The sequence below is a fragment of the Octopus bimaculoides genome, chromosome 2 (assembly GCF_046866305.1).
Source record: "Octopus bimaculoides isolate indiv1 chromosome 2, ASM4686630v1, whole genome shotgun sequence".
Taxonomy (NCBI): domain Eukaryota; kingdom Metazoa; phylum Mollusca; class Cephalopoda; order Octopoda; family Octopodidae; genus Octopus; species Octopus bimaculoides.
This window is the reverse complement of record NC_142929.1, coordinates 15,989,305-16,002,205: the sequence shown is the minus strand read 5'-3', so window position 1 is coordinate 16,002,205 and position 12,901 is coordinate 15,989,305. Positions and strand designations below refer to the sequence as shown.

The following is a 12,901-nucleotide window of genomic DNA, read 5'->3' as shown; positions in this document are numbered from 1 at the left end:
ATGTGATAAAAACTGAGATTATTTTTTGACGAGGAACTTAAGTCTGTTATGAACGTTAATCTTTTTTGGTTATTAACCGTGCTTCTGCAAGATGGTGAACTGGCGGAGTGGTTAGCACGCCGGGAGAAATGCTTAGCAGTATTTCGCCCGTCGCTAAGTTCTGAGTTCAAATTCCACCGAGGTTGGCTTTACCTTTTATTCTTTCGAGGTCGATAAAATAAGTACCAGTTACGTACTGGGGTCAATGTAATCGACTTACCTCCTTCCCCAACTTTCTTGTGCCTATAGCAGAAAGGATTAATTGTGCTTCTAAGTTATGTGGGAATTTGCAATACTATCGTGTTAGACGCTTTTGTATGTGTAAACGGTTCTCCTTTTAGTTCAGTAAATATGAATAACTTTGGTAGGATTTAATTGTTTTTAAACTCGTGTGTATCTAATATTAGAAATTCTTTCTACCTTTAAATTTCTTTTTTTTTTTTTTTTTTTTTTTTGAACTAAGGGAGTCTTTTTCGAAAGTATCTAGGTTTCCATTTTATTGTTATTTTCGGGTCTGCAGGATCCGGAAGTCGTATCTAGGACTATTTTTCTCTAGTCTGATTTTGCTAGCTCCGTTTACGTAGAAGTAAGTCTTTCGTTACTGTAACGCAAAGCAGTGGTTAGAGCGTCGGGCTTACAACCATGAGGTAGTGAATTCGATTCCCAGACTGGGGAATGTGTTGTGTTCTTGAGCAAGACACTTTATTTCGTGTTGCTCCAGCTCACTCAGCTGTAGAAATGTGTTGTGGCATCACTGGTGCCAAGTAGTATCAGCCTTTGCCTTTCCCTTAGACAGCATCAGTGTCGTGGAGAAGGGATACTGGTATGCATGGGTGACTGCTGGTCTTCCATAAACAACCTTGCCCGATCTCAACGGAATAGGAACTCAGAAGAGTAAAGTCGGACGAAGTGTTGCTAAGCATTTTCCTGGTAATCTAACGATTTTCCCAGCTCGCCGCCTTAGGGATTATAAATATTAAAAATACACACAGAGACAACACACATACCTGACTACAATTCAAACTTCAGTGGTAATGTCTACGACGGGGTGGGAGGACTTTTTAGTACGGCGGACAAAAATTCCCAAAGGAAAATGTCCGCGGGCAGATCACAAGTTCTGACTCTTGTATCTGTATATATATCTATGCACAATTCGTTATACATTAATAAAGATTAGTTTAACACATTAGATTAACGCGTAACATCTTCATTAACACCGCCCCCTGAATTTAGGACGCTTATATTACTTATGAGATATTCTATATTTTCCAAAATGTACCTATCTTAATGTTGGAGAAATTATAAGTCAAACACAGACCGAATTTAATTTTGAAAAATTACATTAATATCTAAACAGTATTATGTGTAAATGACATATTTGAACAAATTTATCCTAGTGATAATTTTATCAAAGTTAATTAACCTTAACTTTAAAATTTGGCTTTGTTTAGTGAGTGGGATGAAACTATTTTTTTTTATGTTTGTTTATTTGAAAGTTTAGAAATATCACGTCTTTGAAGAAACTGCCATTCTTAGTTCATTACTCAGGTTTTCGTTAGTAAGTCTGGTACGAAGACAAATTTTTCCATTATTCAATTATCTAGTAAAAATGCTAAATCACTTTGAAACTTTTTATCTTCCAGTTTTATTATAGGAACATCTTTAATATCCATAAAAATTTTCCCTTCTTCCTTCGCTTCATAAAATCGCTTAAGCAATTGGGCCTTAATTAACCACTTAACTTCACAATGGTACAATAAATTACCATATTCGGCTTCAAGATCTTTCAAAAATTCTTTTAATTCCCTATGTTTTTTATCAAATTAACGACCTTAGTTACAACTTTCATTACATTGCCCATCTTGAGAGGGATCCAAAAGACGCTTCTTAAATTCATTCTTAATCAGAGCTACGAACCCTCTTTCACGACCTACCATAGATGGAGCGCCATCTGTAGCAAGACCACTCATTTTTTCATATGGTAAATCAAATCAAAATCTTTTAAGGCCGAGTTGACTATTTGAAATAAATCTTCACCTCTAGTTGTTCCATGCATTGATTTCAAGGCTAGAAATTCTTCCGAATGTTGAATTTTGCAGTTATTCCACGTTACGTACAAATATTGCCATCTGAGAAGTATTAGACAGATCAGTTGTCTCATCAATAGCTAATGAATACGATACGAATTCTGCTGAATCAGATTTTAAAGAATCTTGAATGTCATCAGCAATATCTTTAATACGATCAGAAACAGTTCTTCTTGATAAGCTAATATTTCCAAACAAATTAAGTAAGAATACATTCTTTCACCAATTCACCATCGCTATATGGTTTGAGTGTTTTTTTAGCAATATTTTCGTATACCGCATAACTAACTCGAGTAACTGATTAACTTTCAAGAATTGGTCTTTTAAAAAAAGCTTGTCTTTAGGTCAGATTTTTCTTTCAAGGAGCCAACTTGTCAAAACGTTCAGATACTTTCAAATTTCCATAGGTCATATGCTTACTCACAAAATGCCTCTCTATATTATATTTTTTTTATGAACGGCTACTTGTTCGTTGACAATAAGACAAATGCACTTGTTATCTGTTTCAATAAAAATAAATAAATAAATAAATAAAGCTCAGTCCATTTTTCATCAAACAAAGCACGTTCACCAGCACTTCTCTTTATAGGATTTTTATAACCGCTTGCCATATTGATAAGGGTATTAAAAAATTGATCTAAAAAAGTTATTAACCGGTTAAATTTATAATTATCACTTTCGGAATTTTTGTTATTACCGCTACCTGGGAAAAACAAAAGCCAACTGGCTCGTAGTTGTAATGCATGCATTTAGTGTTGTAAAAATAATAAAAAATAAAAATCTGCAAAGGAGTGGCTATAGGCGCAGAAGTGACTGTGTGTTAAATAGCTTGCTTACTAACCACATGGTTCCGGGTTCAGTCCCACTATGTGGCACCTTGGGCAAGTATCTTCTGCTCTAGCCTTGTGAGTGGATTTGGTAGACGGAAACTGAAAGAAGCCCGTCGTATATATATATATGTGTGTTTGTGTTTGTCCTCCCCACCAAATGACTGGAACAAGTAAAAGAATAAAAGAATATTGTTTGGTTCTGCTAAGTTGACTTTTCTCTCTCCCTTGTCCTCACAGGTGTTGACAAGCGAGTGGATAGGCAAGGGCGATAACTGATAAGCCGATGGCAGATGAAAGTAACTCCTGTTGACCTTCTTGACACCGACAGATAGCAGAAGTGCGACACTCCTTTCGGAAAACATTATTTTTCACTGCTTTTTCAGAAAAAAAAAGGTGAGTAATATTTTTTTATAATCCTGTTCACAAAGCACCAAATTAATAGTTTCTGTTTCGATGAAGTATTACCAATTTGTTTTTGATTTTTAATAGATTTTAAAAATATTTTTTGCTTATCGATTGACAGAAAGCGGATGAGTGCCGATTTCGGAAGTTTTTTTTCGAAAAACGTGAAGAATGAAATAGGGAGGAAAATTTAAATACTTGGAGTTTTGGGATATGAATAAATTTTACGCTGTATTTTCTACACCCCTTGAGTTTTTGTCTCACATAAAAATTATTTCGATACGTGCAATATATTTTTAGTTTTCTCAGCTTAAGTGTAGATGGGTCTCAAGGGGGTGGTACAAACCAAGCAATATGTGTTTTATAGTGTAAACAAAATTTCCATTCAAATGGCAATTACCGAAAGATTTCTGTTCGAGTCTGACCGTTTAAGTCATGGTGGAAACCCGACCTATGTATACGAGTATTGTGTAAATTTTATAATTAAAAATTTACTTTATCTTTTACATACGAGTATATCAGCCTGCGGGCGTAATAAAATGGGCTCGTGGGCGCAATTGCGCCGCGAGCGGGGGTTTCCTCACCTCTGGTCTACAACAATCATTGTCCTGCCTTGTACGAAATAGCTGTTATGTGGTAGCAAGTCGTGCTAGAAATAGCAGCCAAATCCTTTTCTGGGGAAAGGAGCCGTTTACGCATGATTTTGATGTCCCGTTCGTTGAAAGCATGCAAAATAACCACGAATAGGGGAAAAAATAAACACGAAACAAAGCTTGTGGCGTGTTTGGAGGTCAAATACATTGAATGCACTCTAAAAAACTTGTGGAAAAAAACTATTTTACACCGAGGAATGAACATATCCTTTACGAAATATTTACAGCACCAACGGGATCACCTACCTAAGTAAATTTATTCTTTGCTAACCTCCTCCAACCATGCATCATCCAGATGAAACCAAGACAACATACAACAAAGCTGTTTTGGATTCCATTGACAAATATCTGGAAAACATTCAATTTGAGTTATTCCAACCATGTCGAACAGGGTGGTGGGGGGGAGACAAAAAACAAACACTACTTAGACGCACGGTTCTGGGTTCAGTTTTACTTCATGGCACCTTGGACAAGTATCTTCTACTATAGCTTCAAGCCAACCAAAACCTTGTGGGGGGATTTCGTAGATGGAAGTTAAAAGAAACTTGTCATGTATGTGTGTGTGTATGTGTACATGTGTTTGTGTGTTTGTTTCCCCTCCCACCGTTTGACAACTGGTGTTGGTTTGTTTACATCCTCATAACTTGGTGGTTCAGCAAAAGATATTGATAGAATAAGTAGGAGGTTTTTAAAAGAAAATCAGTACAGGTGTCGATTTGTTTGACTGAAAGTTCTTCGAGGCAGTGCCCCAGCATGGCCGCAGTCTAATGACTGAAAGAAAGGAAAGATAACAGACACATATCAAGATAACATCATCTCAGTACACACCCATAAAGACAGCGCACAATTAGAACCCTCCCTCACTCTAAATACTAGTTCTTCACATCACTGACTATCTCTTCTGGTGAAACTACATCATTATCTGTGATTGAGTGTGCATGAGTCTGTCTGTGTGTGCAGCTTCTGTGTCTGTCTGTGTGTGCAGCTTCTGTGTTTTGTATAATGGTTTCACACTGGTCTAATTGCAATTAAGTAAAAAATGTACTCAATACTACCAGACAGACTAGAAGACTGGAATAACATTAATGTTGTTCAAAGGTAACTCTGCATATATAGCAATTTACACAGTCACAGCTTTGAATAAATGATGTGTATGTACAAACACACACATGCATATATATGTATATATATATATATATATATATATATATATATATATATATATATATATACACACACACATACACATACACACACGCATCTATATCTACATGCTATATATATATGAGCAATTGCGTATTAATTCAATTGTAGATTTGTCAACTTTGTACATCAATTATCCTTATGGCAAAGTAGATGTTGTCTTCTGTTGTCCTATGTAAACTTCCAGAAACCATTTATATCTTCATAATCTAAATTCAACAACAAAGAAAACCAAAAAGAGAAAAAAGCCTAAATAAATAAATTACATCTGTTTCTCTCCCTCACTCTCTCTCTCTCTCTCTCTCTCTCTCTCTCTATATATATATATATATATATATATATATATATATATATATATATGTATACACAGAGAGAGAGAGATAGATAGATAGATAGATGTATATGTATGTGTATATATACTCCCCACCACAAGAAAAACATAAGAGAAATAGTCTTTTTTTATCTCCACTAACAAAAGACCTGCAAAAGTACTTATTGCTATGCATCTGATGCTATAATATCTCAAGATAATGCATTATTGTTTATTTTTTATTATATTTCTGTTTTACGCAAACTAATTATTCTTTTCCAGCCAGCCAACGGGGGTTTTCAACAAAGATCTTTGTTTACCCTCATTCAGGGTGAAAGTGATCAAGTGTGAAGTTCAGTACTGATTAAGTGAACTTGTACATAACTCTTGGCTCATGTGTTCATATTCCAAGGGGAGTCATTTGCTGCAAGACAACGCAGTGAATTCTACTTGTAACAATTAACGACAAGTTTCAATTCAACTAGGTTACTACAGCATTCTCCATTAAATCCATTGTTAAAGGGGTCTTATTTTTGTTTGTTTTTGAGGTGGTGTGTTAAAAGAAAGGAAGTGGAGTAAAGACGTAAAAACTCTACATGTCTCATTTCCTTGCTGTTAATATTCTAAGCCCATCTTTAATAAGGACTAGCTGTGGTTAATGTGCCCCGTGCTTATCATACATAGCTGCAAACCCTCTAATTGGACAAGAGGGAGTTCTACATTTTTTTATTTTTGTTTAGTACCAGTGTGGGAGCGGGGGAGGAGGAAAATAAAGGTTATTATTTATCTTTTTTTTATCATTTATCTTTTACTTGCTTCAGTCAGGAAATCCATCTAAAATTTGAAATATCTAAATTATTCATAAGGAATGCAAAATTAAAGTTAAGGTAGACTCAATTTCCACCATTTTTTTTTTTTTTTACCCAAATCAGAATAAATTATTTTGTTTATCTGAAATAATCTTTTTTTTTGTGTAGTTATACAAAGAAGCAGAGAAGTATTGATTAAAGGATCACTTAATATAATTAAGTATCAAATTTATTTTTGCAGAAAAAAGGTTGATAGTGACTTCGAAGTTTTGCTGACTGCTTGCTACTGTTGACTTCATCAGCCAACAACTCGTGTAACTTGAAGTCATTACCAACCTAGTTCTTTATATATATATGTATATGAAGTATAAGGAAAGGAAAAAAATTGTAGGTATAGATGATCTTTAATTCATAATCCAAGTTGGTACAGATCCAGTATAAATTCTACAAATTGTTTCAGAGTCTAATTAATTCCAAAGACAAAAACAAAAAACTCTTCTTGAAATAAAAATTAGATTCTTCGTCAGGAATTACATTTTCATATCAATAATTATGACCAAAAAAACTATAAAAAGACCATTCATGCCCAGAAAGTTTGACAGGAGCTAACCAGCTGAAGGGCTGTCCAGGGTCCATGTTGCTTTTGGCATGGTTTCTATATATGGTAAGTTGCAAGTGCAGTTTTAGGTTTCTGCCAACCAATTCAATGATTTTACTAAGATTTGGTGTACAAGAAGTACCTGTGCAGATGAATAATTTTCCAGTGGGTTTTGCTTGCACTGCACTAGCCCCTGTCTATTGACCCAAGAAAACTTTCACCGGTGTGACATGAGAATTAACAAAACCAGGAACTTCCAAGGCCTCAGGTCTTATTTTATATATATATATCATCATCATCATTGTTTAACATCCATTTTCCATGGTGGCATGGGTTAGATGGTTTGACAGGAGCTGATCAGCTGAAGGGCTGTTTCAGGCTTCATGTCTGTTTTAGATACTGTGCCAAAAGAGACATGGACCCTGAACAGTCGTCCTTCAGCTGGTCAGCTCCTGTCAAAGTGTCCAGTCCATGCTAGCATGGAAAACAGATGTTAAACAACGACGATGTTGATGATGTGTGTGTGTAGACTCTTTACTCTTTTACTTGTTTCAGTCATTTGACTGCGGCCATGCTGGAGCACCGCCTTTAGTTGAGCAAATCGACCCCAGGACTTATTCTTTGTAAGCCTAGTACTTATTCTTTGTAAGCCTAGTACTTATTCTATCAGTCTCTTTTTGCTGAACCGCTAAGTTACGGGGACATATATATATATATATATATATATATATATATATAGGTATAACATGAAATTTCCAGAACTTTTGCTTCAAATCCTTTCCAGATTACTGATACATGTGTGTGATACACGTATGTGTCTTTGTTCCTATGTTTGTCCTCCATCACCACTTGACCACTGGTGTTGTTTTGTTTACTTTCCCCGTAACTTAGAGGTTTGGCATTAAAGACCAATAAAATAAGTATTAGGCTTACAAAAATCAAATACTGGGGCTGATTCATTTGACTAAAAATTCTTCAAGGTGGTGCTCCAGCATGGCCGCAGTCAAATGACTGAAACAAGTAAAAGAGTAAAGAGTCTACACACACACATCATCAACATCGTCGTTGTTTAACATCTGTTTTCCATGCTAGCATGGACTGGACACTTTGACAGGAGCTGACCAGCTGAAGGACGACTGTTCAGGGTCCATGTCTCTTTTGGCACAGTATCTAAAACAGACATGAAGCCTGAAACAGCCCTTCAGCTGATCAGCTCCTGTCAAACCATCTAACCCATGCCACCATGGAAAATGGATGTTAAACAATGATGATGATGATATATATATATAAAATAAGACCTGAGGCCTTGGAAGTTCCTGGTTTTGTTAATTCTCATGTCACACCGGTGAAAGTTTTCTTGGGTCAATAGACAGGGGCTAGTGCAGTGCAAGCAAAACCCACTGGAAAATTATTCATCTGCACAGGTACTTCTTGTACACCAAATCTTAGTAAAATCATTGAATTGGTTGGCAGAAACCTAAAACTGCACTTGCAACTTACCATATATAGAAACCATGCCAAAAGCAACATGGACCCTGGACAGCCCTTCAGCTGGTTAGCTCCTGTCAAACTTTCTGGGCATGAATGGTCTTTTTATAGTTTTTTTGGTCATAATTATTGATATGAAAATGTAATTCCTGACGAAGAATCTAATTTTTATTTCAAGAAGAGTTTTTTGTTTTTGTCTTTGGAATTAATTAGACTCTGAAACAATTTGTAGAATTTATACTGGATCTGTACCAACTTGGATTATGAATTAAAGATCATCTATACCTACAATTTTTTTCCTTTCCTTATACTTCATATACATATATATATAAAGAACTAGGTTGGTAATGACTTCAAGTTACACGAGTTGTTGGCTGATGAAGTCAACAGTAGCAAGCAGTCAGCAAAACTTCGAAGTCACTATCAACCTTTTTTCTGCAAAAATAAATTTGATACTTAATTATATTAAGTGATCCTTTAATCAATGCTTCTCTGCTTCTTTGTATAACTACACAAAAAAAAAGATTATTTCAGATAAACAAAATAATTTATTCTGATTTGGGTAAAAAAAAAAAAAAATGGTGGAAATTGAGTCTACCTTAACTTTAATTTTGCATTCCTTATGAATAATTTAGATATTTCAAATTTTAGATGGATTTCCTGTGGAAAATTTCATCCAACCATTTTATGATCACAACCCCGTTTTTCTTCTCTCTTTTTTTTTTTTAGGTTTTTGTGCCTTGCAAGAGATTCACCAATTTTATGATGGATTTTATTTATTAACCTTGAGCTGATGTTCGTGTTTTAATATTTGTTGACAAGTATTTACCATGGTGCTACTACTTTCACTTTCATTCTCCTTCCTAAACCATTCCTATATCTCCCACCTCATCCCTCTGCATACTCGTATCTTCCATCATCTTCACTCCCACTCTTCTTCATCACTCACTACACCGACCTCTACCTCCACATGTTTACTCCTTCCTCAAACTCTTATGAAAACCTCCACTTTCTCCCCCCCCCCATGCTCACCTTCTTGTTCTTTGTTCCTTGAGAGTTTACTCCAGCTCCCCCCCACCCATCCATCACTACCTTCCCTTTATCTCTTTCAGCCTTTTATCTCCTCCATAGCAAGACACTTGTGCTTGTCCCTCTATCATTCTTTAGCCTTTTCAACGCCTGGCATACAGCCATCCACCTCCACCTTCCCCTTCACAGGGACCTTTCCCTTTTCCTTTTTCTCTGCTCTTTCCTGTCTTGCAAGTTACATGGCAACCTCACTGGAGCTGGTGCCATGCAAGACAGAATGCACTCAGCACACACACACACTGTAGATTGGTTGATGTCCAAGATGACATGGGAACTCAACACAGCCTTGCAGCTCACCAGTTTCCTGTCAAACTGTCCTACCAAGACTAGCATGATGATGATGTTGATAAGGATGATGATAATGGTGATGATGATAACAATGAGGAGGAGGAGGATGACAATGATGATGATAATGATGATAACGATGATGAGGAGGAGGACGAGGAGGATGACAATGGCAATGATGATGATAACTATGATGATGATGATGATGATGACTACGACAATGATGATGATGATGACAACAATGATGATGATGGTGATGATGACAACAATGATGACGACAACGATGTTCATGATGACAATGATGACAATGATGAGGATGATGATGATGATGATGATGACGATGATGACAGTGATGATAAGGAGGAGGAAAAAACCTGATTTTAAGAGAAGATGGAATTTCTTTCCTGTCAGTACAGATTATACGGTAAATTTCATTCAAGAAGTCAACTCTTTTTTTTTTGTTTTTGTTTTAGTTATCCAGATATTATTTTTATTGTAAGTTTGAAAAATAAATAAAGGAAAATATAATCAATATTGCATGCATTCGAAGGATCACTGTATTTTCTGAGACATGCTTCAGATTTACCATCTTCTTTAAGCCGTGGAATTATCTTTATAATGGAAAACTATATTTGTATCAATAGTTCAATAGTGTGCTCAATCCAAACTTACGTTAGGCATAGTTGAAGATACGTACAATTTTTTTCCTGTTCAACAAATACAAAAACAAAAAAAAAGGTTGACTTCTCAAGATATCTTTTAAACCTCTTTTACGAGTGAATGAACTTTGCTGTATATTTTAAGTATTGATTTCTTTCATCTTAGACACAAAGTCAATCTTTTTATAAGGGTAGAATACAAGGGACTTAGTTTGCTCCAATATCTGATCAATACTCATGTGATGGACTAAGATGGATTAAAAGAAATATCAACATTTGAAGTCATTGTAGTCCAGCAGGTCTGTACTTTGATTTGAACCTGGAATTTTTTGTTTCCAACCAGTAAATTTTTTATTAACAACAACCAGGATTTTGGAAGATTGAGGATTGATATCAACAAAAATGTAGACTATAAAATTTTTGTAAAAAAAAATGGAAGGCTTTTCAAGTGATAACATTACTAGGGTTCTGTCCAATCTGATTTTTGTGGTGTTCCAAGATACCTTATGGGTTTAATAAATAGGGAGTTATCTCCACTGCATAACAGGAACTGTGGGAGAATATAAATGGTAGTCTCTTGGAATGCATGAGGAAGAGTCACCACCATGAGGTTCCTCATGGTACAGTCAAACTAAGCCATTGGTACACAACATTCATTGTGGTACCCCTTCTTCTACAGATGATATTACGCAAATAGCTGCCCAGTTGGTCATTGCTTGTTGATGTAAATTTGCTCCTACCAGCTCAGAAGACATTTCACTTGTCTTATGAAGAAAGTGACCAGTACAAGAACCAGACACAGAAAAAAGACAGACAGTGAGGAGAACCAAAGGTTGGACAGTTGTGTTCTGAGTTAGGTGAAGTTCAGTATTTGACATTGTTCGACAATCAGATACTTGTGAACATGATGGGTCTGTAACACAAATGATTGTAAGCACTACTAACGTAAAAACCACACAACAGCAGATGACACTTGCATTCATTCATTCATTCAAACACTCCTTGCACATTTGTGCATGTGTGTGTGTGTGTGTGTGCACAGCCTGATGATTCTGTGAAGGCACCAGACATGTTAAAAATGCTGACTGAGATGTTTTCATCACATGAAACTATTTGTAGCTCACAAAAGTATCTACTGCATATATTACTTAACATTTATCTCTCACCAAATGGAGTACATTTTTTGTTACTCTCATCATCATGAAACAGTATACATGCTCCCACTCTCTCTCTCTCTCTCTCCCTCTCTCTCTCTCTCTCTCTCTCTCTCTCTCTCTCTCTCTCTCTCTCTCTCTCTCTCTCTCTCTCTCTCTCTCTCTCTCTCTCTCTCTATATATATATATATATAGGTTTTCTCCTAATTTCTTTCTTCCTCCTACTTCTCTTTCTATAAATTGCCTTTTGACGTCATATCTATTAAGTTTTTTTTTTTAAATACTTACCACCATAAATACTTCATCATATATGCAGTAATCACATTCAGTTAAAATGTCTTTTTGATGCATTTTATTTCTATTTTTTCCCCCGATGAGAAGATTGCATTGTTTTACATCATTTTATTCCTTCTGGAATAATACTAATGTTCACTTTAAAACATGTGCCAGAAGTATAAAGATTTGAATAACACCTACACTTAGCACCATTTATTTATTTATCTATGTCATTTAAAAACATTTCACTAAACCCTTTATAAGTAGGCTGTTACATTCTTGGTACTTATGTGAATTTTTCTATATATATATATATTTTATATATATATATATATATATATATATATTCTTTTACTCTTTTACTTATTTCAGTCATTTGACTGTGGCCATGCTGGAGCACCACCTTTAATCAAATAAATCGACCCCAGGACTTATTCTTTGTAAGCATAGTACTTATATTCTCTTTTTCCAAACTGTTAAGTGATGGGGACGTAAACACACCTACATTGGTTGTCAAGCGATGGTGGAGGGACAAACACAGATACAAGCAACAAACACATACATATATATATATATATATATATATACATCCGAGTTTGTATGATTGTGTATGGAAGAATATATCAATCAGTGAAATTCCAGCTTAGTCTGATTTTCACGATTTATTATTTACAGTTTTTACAATTTTACAATGACAGAATATTATATATTTATTGTGATAAAACTAAAACTTTCATGCATTAAGCACTCTTCAGATTTATGTATTAGTTGTGATAATCATGTTCCATCTATCCACAACTACAGAAGCTGTCCAACAAAACTACTGCTTGTAAATGACTTTCTGTTCTTACTTTGCTGCTCCTCATTGGATGGTCATGTCCAATACAATCTTTCAGCAATAAGCGTAATAAAAAGAGGGCAACGAATTCTCTCTCACCCATTAATTCATCTTCCCATTTATTTCATTATTAATGCAGCAACAACACCCATTCATTGTTTATTGTAAAAGTAGTTAAATA

At 35.3% G+C, this 12,901-nt stretch overlaps 1 long non-coding RNA gene across 1 annotated transcript; it reads left to right on the top strand.

Annotated features, from left to right (window-relative positions):
• Window positions 1–431: 431 nt before the first annotated feature.
• Window positions 432–12,802, top strand: LOC149136876 (uncharacterized). The gene is made up of 3 exons (XR_016237851.1): window positions 432–3,349; window positions 9,149–10,217; window positions 12,255–12,802. It is a non-coding gene; the product is annotated as an uncharacterized LOC149136876 (long non-coding RNA).
• Window positions 12,803–12,901: the final 99 nt, after the last annotated feature.